Source organism: Acipenser ruthenus, unplaced genomic scaffold (genome assembly GCF_902713425.1).
Source record: "Acipenser ruthenus unplaced genomic scaffold, fAciRut3.2 maternal haplotype, whole genome shotgun sequence".
In the NCBI taxonomy this organism is placed as follows: Eukaryota; Metazoa; Chordata; class Actinopteri; order Acipenseriformes; family Acipenseridae; genus Acipenser; species Acipenser ruthenus.
In genome coordinates this window covers 22,501-33,509 of record NW_026708833.1, presented here as the reverse complement: position 1 = coordinate 33,509, position 11,009 = coordinate 22,501, and the positions used below count along the sequence as shown (strand labels likewise).

The following is an 11,009-nucleotide window of genomic DNA, read 5'->3' as shown; positions in this document are numbered from 1 at the left end:
AATGAAAGCTGCTGAATAATGTTCCCTTGTTAACATATTGAATCACACACCCTCTATATAGAATGAACTCCCTCAGCTTCATAGAGTCCAATGAAAGCTGCTGAATAATGTTCCCTTGTTAACATATTGAATCACACACCCTCTATATAGAATGAACTCCCTCAGCTTCATAGAGTCCAATGAAAGCTGCTGAATAATGTTCCCTTGTTAACATATTGAATTCCACCCCCTCTATATAGAATGAACTCCGGGTGGGAGTTGATGAAAGCTGCTGAATAATGTTCCCTTGTTAACATATTGAATCACACACCCTCTATATAGAATGAACTCCCTCAGCTTCATAGAGTCCAATGAAAGCTGCTGAATAATGTTCCCTTGTTAACATATTGAATCACACACCCTCTATATAGAATGAACTCCCTCAGCTTCATAGAGTCCAATGAAAGCTGCTGAATAATGTTCCCTTGTTAACATATTGAATTCCACCCCCTCTATATAGAATGAACTCCCTCAGCTTCATAGAGTCCAATGAAAGCTGCTGAATAATGTTCCCTTGTTAACATATTGAATCACACACCCTCTATATAGAATGAACTCCCTCAGCTTCATAGAGTCCAATGAAAGCTGCTGAATAATGTTCCCTTGTTAACATATTGAATCACACACTGCTTTGGAAATATTACTGTCCTGTTATCAATTATTAAACTTTTGGCCACAGCTGGACATATTAAGTGATGTAAGGGTCAACTGGACAGATTCATTTATGCCTTCCGCTTTCTTTAATTTCCTTTTTGTCCGTTTGCTTGGGTCTCCCAGGCCGTGCTCTCTGAGGCGGAGCTGTACCAGCGCAGCGCTCAAGCCCTCCTGCAGGGGGCGCGCTCTCCCCTGCGGACCCCTCTCAGATCCAGGCCCTGCTGGAGCAGGGGACTGCCCTGGCCGTGGAGGCCCCCGAGCTGGAGCAGCTGAGGGGGGCTGCTGGAGCAGGGACGCTGGCTGGGGGAGGTGAAGCGGGCCCTGGCCTCGGCGGGGGGTCGCAGGTCACCCTGGAGGTCATGAGGTCGCTGATGGAGGCGGGGTTGCAGCGTTCCGCAGAGCGCCGCTGTGGAGAAAAGCCATGGCCGAGCTGCAGGAGCTGCTGACCATCGCGGAGAGAGCTGGGAGGAGAAGGCTGGGATCTGCCTGGAGGCCAGGTGAGCGACACAGGGCAGTAGAATCCATGCAAGGGTCAGTATAGAGTATGCAGGGTCACTAGAGAGTCAATACTGTACCCCCACAGGCAGAAGCACCCCCTCACCACCTTGGAGGCCATCATTAAGGAGGCTCAGAACATCCCAGTGCAGCTGCCCAACATCCTGGCACTCAGCGAGGCCCTGAGCAAGGCACGGGCCTGGACCGCTGACCTGGAGGAGATACAGGTAACCGATCAATCAGTACTGATCAATACACACAGCATACCCCAGTACCACCCCCGCGCTCTCTCTGCCTGTGTCTCCCCTCTCCCCAGTCTCACCCCCTCTCCTGTCTCTCTGCAGTCTCTCTCTCTCTCTCTCTCTCTCTCTCTCTCTCTCTCTCTCTCTCTCTCTCTCTCTCTCTCTCTCTCTCTCTCTCTCTCTCTCTCTCTCTCTCTCTCTCTCTCTCTCTCTCTCAAATTCAAATTCAAATTCAAATTCAAAGGTGCTTTATTGGCATGACCATTATTCACAGTATTGCCAAAGCAATGTATACACAGTACATCATCTGAACATTAAATGGACAATAACACTGATGAGAATAATAATGATAATAATAATGGTAAACAAATATAAATAATAACCACGTTATTAACAATAACAACAATGAAATATAATAAGATTTGAACTCCTGTAGAGTGCTCACTGTTTGTCCCTCAGGCTGTGACAGGCAGCTGTGTACTGGGCTGCCAGTTGGACACAGCTGGACTCCTCTCCGAGGAGTCCACACACACACACACACACACAGCACCTGAGAGGGGAGAGACAGGGTTACAAACACTCTCTCTCTCTCTCTCTCTCTCTGCAGTCTCTCTGCCCCTCTCCCCAGTCTCACCCTGTCTCTGTCTCTCTCTCTCTCCCTCTCCCCCCAGAACGGAGAGCACTTCCCCTGCCTGGATGATCTGGAGGGGCTGGTTGCGATCGGCAGGGACCTGCCTGTGCGCATGGAGGAGCTGCGGCACCTGGAGCTGCAGGTGGTGACGGCTCACTCCTGGAGAGAGAAGGCCAGCAAGATCTTCCTGAAGAGGAACTCCTGCTACAGCCTGCTGGAGGTGAGAGAGAGAGAGAGAGAGAGAGAGAGTGTTTGTAACCCTGTCTCTCCCCTCTCAGGTGCTGTGTGTGTGTGTGTGTGTGTGTGTGTGTGTGTGTGTGTAACCCTGCCTCTCTCCTCTCAGGTGCTCTGTGTGTGTGTGTGTGTGTGTAACCCTGCCTCTCTCCTCTCAGGTGCTCTGTGTGTGTGTGTAACCCTGCCTCTCCTCTCAGGTGCTCTGTGTGTGTGTGTGTGTGTGACCCTGCCTCTCTCCTCTCAGGTGCTCTGTGTGTGTGTGTGTGTGTGTGTAACCCTGCCTCTCTCCTCTCAGGTGCTCTGTGTGTGTGTGTGTGTGTAACCCTGCCTCTCTCATCTCGGGTGCTCTGTGTGTGTGTGTGTGTGTGTGTGTGTGTGTGTGTGTAACCCTGCCTCTCTCCTCTCAGGTGCTGTGCCCGTGTGCTGATGTCAGCTCAGACAGTGTGAAGCGCTCCAAGTGGACGAGGCGGGTTCGGGAGAGGGAGAGGGTGAGGGATTGCTCCCTCCTGTATAAATCCGACATCGACAGCCTGGGTCTGTCTGCTCAGGATCTCCGGGATCCCGGCTCCATCGTGAGTTCACTCCTCCCTCTCCCTCTCTCTCACATTTTTATTGATTTTAAATCACAAGATCATGTAATTTGATAAAAAAAAGTAATACAGGTGTGTTCTAAACAAGCCTCTCTCCTCTCTCTTCTCTCTCGCTCTCTCACTCTCTCTATTCTCTCCTCCCTCTCTCTGTCTCTCCTCTCTTGCTGTCTCCTCTCCTCTCTCTCTCTCTCTCTCTCTCTCACTCTCTCCTCCCTCTGTCTCTCCTCTCCTGCTGTCTCCTCTCTCTCGCTCTCTCTCTCTCTATTCTCTCCTCCCTCTCTCTGTCTCTCCTCTCCTGCTGTCTCCTCTCTCTCTCTCTCTCTCTCTCTCTGCTCTCTGCTCTCTCTGCTCTCTCTCTCTCAAGGTCTCTGCGTTCAAACATGGCGAGCAGAAAGAGAAGGAAGGAATCAGGCGACTGCAGGAGATCAACCTGTCCAAGCCCTGCCCTGGGGGAAGGGTCTCCGAGGGGGAGGGGAGTGGAGAAGCCCCCCCTGCCACCACCACCACCACCCCCCTCCTTCCCTGCCCCTCTGTCTGCGTGTGTGGGGACCCCCCGCGGCCCCCCATGCTCCGTTGCCAGCTCTGCAGAGACTTATTCCACAGTGGTTGCGTTCCTTTCCCCAAACTCCTCCCCCAGACCTCCCCTAGCCCCTCCTCCTCCTCCTCCTCCTCCTCCTCCTCTCCCAGTCCGGCGCTGTGCTGGTGGGACTGGGATTCCAGGTTCCTGTGCCCGCTCTGCCAGCGCGGCCGGCGCCCCAGACTGGAGACCATCCTGGCCCTGCTGGTGGCCCTGCAGCGGGTCCCTGTGCGCCTGCCCGAGGGGGAGGCTCTTCAGTGCCTGACCGAGAGGGCCATCAACTGGCAGAGCCGCGCCACGGCCGCGCTGGCCTCCCCCGAGTTCCAGGGGGCGCTGGAGAAGCTGGCGCAGCTGCAGGACAGGCTGGCCAGGCGGGAGGAGCCCAGGGCAAGCGGTAATGAGAGTACTGGGAGCGCTGGGAACGGACACAGTGAAGACAGGACAGAGGGAGGAGACGGGCACAGCGAGGTGGACAGCAGGGATGGGAGGAAAGGGGAGGATGAGAACACAAGTGAAGCCAGAAAGGTGAGGAGGGGACACGTGTGTGTGTGTGTGTGTAACTAAAATGCATGAATAAAGTGATAACTTTTTAAAAAACTTTTTGTTTCAGTTTTCTCTTGATTGGTTGTATTCCTGACTTGTTATGAATATAAACAACTTTTTTTTTTTGGGGGGGGGGGGGGGGGGGTTTGCATTGACCCCCCCAACTGGTACAAATCGACACTAATATTGTAAAAAAAAAAAAGATGCGATATATTTTGTAATTACAATATGCATAAATATGGTCCAGGAATGGAAACAGAGACTCACTGGGGCTGATCCAGCTGGTAGTAAAACCTGGAGCGGGCAAAGCTGCTGTGCAACCGGAGTCTGATTCCCATCCCTGTATTTTACATCAATTAGTTGATTCTGTCGTCAAATTGTAATTTTTTTTTTGTTTGTTTTTTTTTGCCCCCACAGTCCTCTCAGGAGAACGGGCACTCGAGGACGGAAGACGGCAGCGCTGGTGTGACCGGTGAGAGACAGAGAGACAGAACAAACCTTCCCAAACTGTCTTTGGTGGCTCTAACTGTTTGAGACACAGTGTAGTGTTTTCAAAGGCAGCCTCACCCCGTTGTAGCTGCCCTATTACTTGTGCTGCAGAACCAGTATTGCATTGCCATTGCAGTGCATTACAGATTAGTGTATTGTAGTTTCAGTGTTTTGCTTTGTAGTTTAATGCATTGTAGTTAGTGACTCTTCTCTCCCCTCCTCCTTTTCTCCTCTTCCCCCTCTCCTCTTCCCCCTCTCTCTCCTCTCTTCCCCCTCTCTCTCCTCCCCCTCTCCTTCCTCTCCTCCCTCACACACTCTCTCGCTCTCTGCTCTCACACTCTCTCCTCTCCTCCCACTCTCCCCCTCTCCTCTCTTCCCACTTTCTCCTTCCTCTCTTCCCTCTCCTCTCTCCCTCCTTCCTCTCCTCCCTCTCACACTCTGTCTCTTGCACTCTCTCCTCTCCTCCCTCACACTCTCACACTCACTCTCTGCTCTCACACTCTCACTTTCTCTCTCCTCTTCCCCCTCTCCTCTTCCCCCTCTCTCTCCTCTCTCCCTCCTCCTTCCTCTCCTCTCCTCCCTCACACTCTCACACTCACTCTCTCGCTCTCTCTGCTCTCACATTCTCTCCTCTCCTCCCACTCTCCTCTCCTCCCTCTGTCTCTCTTCTCGTCTCTCTCTCCTCTCCTCCCCCTCTCTCTCTCTAGATATTGAACAGCTGCACGCCCTGCTGCCCCTCCTCGAAGGCCCAGTGATCGAGCTCTCCCCACAGGCTCGCGAGGAGCTCGAGGAGCTGCAGATGGAAGGGGATCTCCTGGAGGTGTCGTTGGATCAGGGCCAGTCCATCTGGAGAGTCCTGCAGGCAGCGCAGAGACCCCCCCTGGACACGCTGACCACCATTATCGAGGTACCGGAGCCTACGTAATTTAGATCTTTTTTTACTTGACATCATGTAATCAAAGAAACTACAAAATGATATCGCAAAAAAATGGAATTGAGAGAATTCATTGATTTATGATGTTGATTGATTGATTGATTGATTGTTTTTCAGGCTGAGAGGATGGAGAGTCGGTCCGGGGGCAGGGTTCGAGCGAAGGACTCGGACAAAAGGAGGAAGAGGAAATGTGGACGAGGAGGAGGAGGAGGAGGAGGAGGAGGGGACGGTCTCCTGACCGTCTCGAGGGACAGGTTTGAGACCAAGAAAACGAAGGGGGAGGCTACACCGCCTCTGCACAGCAGCAACGGAGTGGGGGTGAGGAGAGACGGCTTTTCAATCGATCTGTATTTCTTATATAGCGCCTTTCGCGATTAATCTCCTCGCAGCGCTTGAAAAGCCAGGGGTGGGCAAAAACAAACTTGAGAAATGAATCCGAAGGTACCCCTTTTCAAATTAGACACTAAAAAAAGTGTTTGTTTTTAAAATCTTTTTTTTTTTTTTTTTTTTTTTTTTAAAGCAAGAAGTGCCAGAAGGAATTGTTCATTATAATGAAAAAAAAAATCTATAATTGCATGATGTGTTTTTTCTTCCCTTTTTAAAAATACATACGTTTCAATTTAGATCGCAAAATCTGTCTCAAAAGGCACTTTATAAATGTAATATTGAGAGGGGGTTGCAGGGATGGGAATCAGACTCCTATTGCACAGCAGTGTCACCCAGTCCAGGTTTTACTACCAGCTTGATCAGCCCCCAGTGTGTCTAGCTAACAAGCTCAGGTGTGTCTCAGTAAACTCCCAGTGAAACCAGGACTGGATCACACTGCTGTGCAGCGGGAGTCTGATTCCCAGCCCTGCACTCTGTGTAAGTTCCTGGAAGGCAGATCTCTTGAGCTTGCAGTAATATTTATATATTTTCATCTCCACTTTCTCTGTTTTTCTCTCCAGATCTTGTGATGGACTCTTCCTGCTACTGCGATTTTGCGTTCTACTTTTGTTACTGTTTTTGATTTTTTTTTACCATATAAAAAAAAAAAAAAAAAACTCAACAAACAAACTGAAGATAGAGAGACTGAACCTACAGCCCCTCGGGAGAGAAGGGTGTGCAAAGGAGGACAGGGGAAGGGGTGGAGAGGGGTCAGAATTGGACAGCTATACCCCCGCCCGCCCCTCTGCTGTGTGAAGCTGAGAAAGTCACTACATCCTCTTGATGAGATTCATGGGGTGAAAGAAAATACCACAGCAGCAGCCCGGGGCGGTCTCTCGAAACGCTTCTCCAGCGCTGCTGGTGATGTCATTGCACGCACGCTGTGTCCTCGTTAACCCTTTCAACACCAAGCAGTTGTATTTGTTTTGTTTGTTTTTTTTAAACACGTCTCACACGCAGTCTCTCCTCTCTTGCTCTCTCCTCACTTCCCTCTGTCTTTCCTCTCCCTCTTTCCTATATCTTTCTCTCCTCTCCACTTGCTCTCTTCTCTCCTCCCTGTCTCTCCTCTCTCCTCTCTCCTCTCTCTCTCCTCTCACTCCTCTTCCTCTCGCTCTGTCTGTCTTTCTCTTGCTCTCTCCTCTCCTCTGTCTTTCCTCACTCTCTCCTCGCTCTCGCTCTGTCTTTCTCTTGCTCTCTCCTCTCTCGCTCTCTCCTCTCTTTCTCTCTCGGTCTCCTCTGTTTCTCTCCTCACTCTTTCTCTTGCTCTCCTCTCGCTCTCTCCTCTCGCTCTTTCTCTTGCTCTCCTCTCGCTCTCTCCTCTCGCTCTTTCTCTTGCTCTCTCCTCTCGCTGTCTCCTGTCTCGCTCTCTCCTCCTCACCCTCTCGCTGTTTCTCAGCTCTCTCCCTCTCCTCTTTCTCTCTCCTCCTCTCCTCCCTCTGTCTTTCCTCACTCTCTCCTATCCTCTCTCGCTCTTTGTCTTTCTCTCTCGCTCTCTCCTCTCGCTCTTTCTTTCTCTTGCTCTCCTCTCTCGCTGTCTCCTGTCTCGCTCTCTCCTCCTTACCCCCTCGCTCTGTTTCTCTGCTCTCTCCCTCCTCTCCCTCTCTCTCTCCTCTCCTCCCTGTCTTTCCTCTCTCTCTCCCTCTTCCTCTCCTCTCCCTCCCTCTCTCCTATCTTTACGCTCCAGTGTATCAGGATGCGACACCAAAACGACCAGAAGCACGTCTCGGAGAGGCTGGCTGTCTTTTTATAAGCTGCCAAAAAATAATTACAATTTCACTTTTTTTTTTTCTTCTTGTTTTTAAATCGTGATGAAGAGGAGGGACTGTTTTAAAAGTTCAAAAAGAATACAAAGTTTAAAAAAAAAAAAAAAAAAAAAAAAATTCTTTTTGGTGCTACTCCTGTTTCCAGAAGTTTCAATTTCAAAACACTCGACTCTCTTGTATCCTTGTTTTGTTTTGTCACTGTAATATTGTTCATGGTTTTGTATTATTGTTATTATTATTGTTATTATTAATAATCCTGTCCTGCTTGTAATTATTTGTTGAACCTTTTTTTATCAAAACGTCTTTTTTTGTTTTTATTTTTTTTCTTCCTGTTTTTAGAAATAAAAGTTAGACGGTGTTTTTGAAATTCTGAACTTGGATTGTGTGTCTCGGTATCTCCAGTGTGTGTGTGTGTCTTTCAGTATCTCAGTTTGTGTGTGTCTCACAGTATCTCAGTTTGCGTGTGTCTCAGTATTTCAGGGTGTGGGTGTGTCTGTCACAGTATTTCAGGGTGTGGGTGTGTCTGTCACAGTATTTCAGGGTGTGGGTGTGTCTGTCACAGTATTTCAGGGTGTGGGTGTGTCTGTCACAGTATTTCAGGGTGTGGGTGTCACAGTATTTCAGGGTGTGGGTGTGTCTGTCAGTATTTCAGGGTGTGGGTGTCACAGTATTTCAGGGTGTGGGTGTGTCTGTCACAGTATTTCAGGGTGTGTGTGTGTCACAGTATTTCAGGGTGTGGGTGTGTCTCAGTATTTCAGGGTGTGGGTGTCACAGTATTTCAGGGTGTGGGTGTGTCTGTCACAGTATTTCAGGGTGTGTGTGTGTCTGTCACAGTATCCAGGGCGACTTACAATTGTTACAAGATATCACATTATTTTTACATCCAATTACCCATTTATACAGTTGGGTTTTTACTGGAGCAATCTAGGTAAAGTACCTTGCTCAAGGATACAGCAGCAGTGTCCCCCACCTGGGATTGAACCCACGACCCTCCGGTCAAGAGTCCAGAGCCCTGACCACTACTCCACACTGCTGCACTCTCTCTGATTGGCTTTCCCCCTAATCAGCGGGCCCGGATTGGTCGGTGGCGCACACCTGTGCTGAGCAGGTAGCGGTTTAAAAATGTCCTTCCGAAAGGATGACAGAATTCGGGTTCAGTTTCAGTAATATATTTTTAGAGCGTGAAATGTGTTTGTTTAGAACAGACAAAACCTTATTTATTAAATAATAATAATTTAACTCGGCATTTGAAATGCGTGGCGTTGAAATTCGTTCGTTTCATTTTCTGTGCGTCATTTTGTCTCTGTCAGAACGTATTATTATTAATAATGGAAAATTTGCAGTACCCATAATAATTAGGGCAGCAGTGTGGAGTAGTGGTCAGGGCTCTGGACTCTTGACCGGAGGGTCGTGGGTTCAATCCCAGGTGGGGGACACTGCTGCTGTACCCTTGAGCAAGGTACTTTACCTAGATTGCTCCAGTAAAAACCCAACTGTATAAATGGGTAATTGTTTGTAAAAATAATGTGATATCTTGTAACAATTGTAAGTCGCCCTGGATAAGGGCGTCTGCTAATAAATAAATAATAATAATAATCTCGGAATCAGAACGTGGCATTTTTTGCCTGTTATTTTTGTATTATTATTGCTAATAACACAAATTAATATTACATTGGGTTTCATGTCTATTTGGGCCGAATTTGACTAATAAACACTGGCTGTAATTTGACGTATTTCTAATTAAAACACAACAGTTTGCGGATAGCGACCTCTGAATTATACTGTAGCTGAATCCTTAACTGTAATAACACGGAGGCAGCCACCAGATGGCAGCACAGCCTTTATGTACAGTACAGTCTTTATTCATTCATATATATTTCGTACCAACTGCGTTTCCAAAACCCTGATATTCTCAAAATGTTAAATATTTGAAGACGGAACCTGCAACTGTGTGCGCAGGGTTAGAAACCTCCACTCGCCCTGCACCTAGAACTGGGTTTAAAAAAGAACAAACACCTTGTTTAGTTATGTTATTGAAAATGATCAGGTGCCAGGAGTTTGAACCCCAGGACTGGGTGCAGCAGCAGCAGCAGCAGGGCTAGTGTGAGTTTGTAACCCTGCTCAAACTCCTGGCTCCTGATCATTTCAATATTAATAATAATAATACTAGACTTCATTGAGGGGAGCTCTGAACCCCAGGACTGGTGCAGCAGCAGCAGCAGCAGGGCTAGTGTGAGTTTGTAACCCTGCTCAAACTCCTGGCTCCTGATCATTTCAATATTAATAATAATAATACTAGACTTCATTGAGGGGAGCTCTGAACCCCAGGACTGGGTGCAGCAGCAGCAGCAGCAGCAGGGCTAGTGTGAGTTTGTAACCCTGCTCAAACTCCTGGCTCCTGATCATTTCAATATTAATAATAATAATACTAGACTTCATTGAGGGGAGCTCTGAACCCCAGGACTGGGTGCAGCAGCAGCAGCAGCAGCAAGGCTAGTGTGAGTTTCTAACCCTGCTCAAACTCCTGGCTCCTGATCATTTCAATATTAATAATATCAATGTCAGTGTGCGTGTGTCTCTCTCTCAGTGTCAGTGTGCGTGTGCGTGTGTGCGTGTCTCTCGCTCAGTGTCAGTGTGCATGTCTCTCTCTCGATGTCAGTGCATGCGTGTGTGTCTCTCTCTGTGTCAGTGTGCGTGTGTCTCTCTCTCAGTGTCAGTGCGTGTGTGCGTGTCTCTCGCTCAGTGTCAGTGTGCATGTCTCTCTCTCTATGTCAGTGCATGCGTGCGTGTCTCTCTGTCAGTGTCAGTGTGTGTGCGTGTCTCTCTCTCGATGTGTCTCTCAGAATCTTCTTCACTGTGGAAATCAACCCTGTCCCCTCCCAGCTCTCGTTGCAGCTATTGATCAGATTTGCAATAAGGGGCTTTCTGATTGAAAATCAATGCCTTCAAAAGTCCTTCTGAAACACATTCGCAAACAATTACTGAGCAGAGGGGAAAGAGAGAGCTGTTAGGAACGCACACGCACACGCACACACACACACAGACTCTCACACTGAGACAGACTGAAACACACACAGACTCTCACACTGAGACAGACTGAAACACACACAGACTCTCACACTGAGACAGACTGAAACACACACAGACTCTCACACTGAGACAGACTGAAACACACACACACTCTCACACTGAGACAGACTGAAACACACACAGACTCTCGCACTGAGACAGACTGAAACACACACACACTCTCACACTGAGACAGACTGAAACACACACAGACTCTCGCACTGAGACAGACTGAAACACACACACACTCTCACACTGAGACAGACTGAAACACACACAGACTCTCGCACTGAGACAGACTGAAACACACACACACTCTCACA

General features: G+C 48.7%; 1 pseudogene; it reads left to right on the top strand.

Moving 5' to 3' along the window:
* The first annotated feature begins 831 nt into the window (after positions 1-831).
* On the top strand, positions 832-7,991 carry LOC131736346 (lysine-specific demethylase 5C-like; annotated as a pseudogene).
* The last annotated feature ends 3,018 nt before the right edge of the window (positions 7,992-11,009 follow it).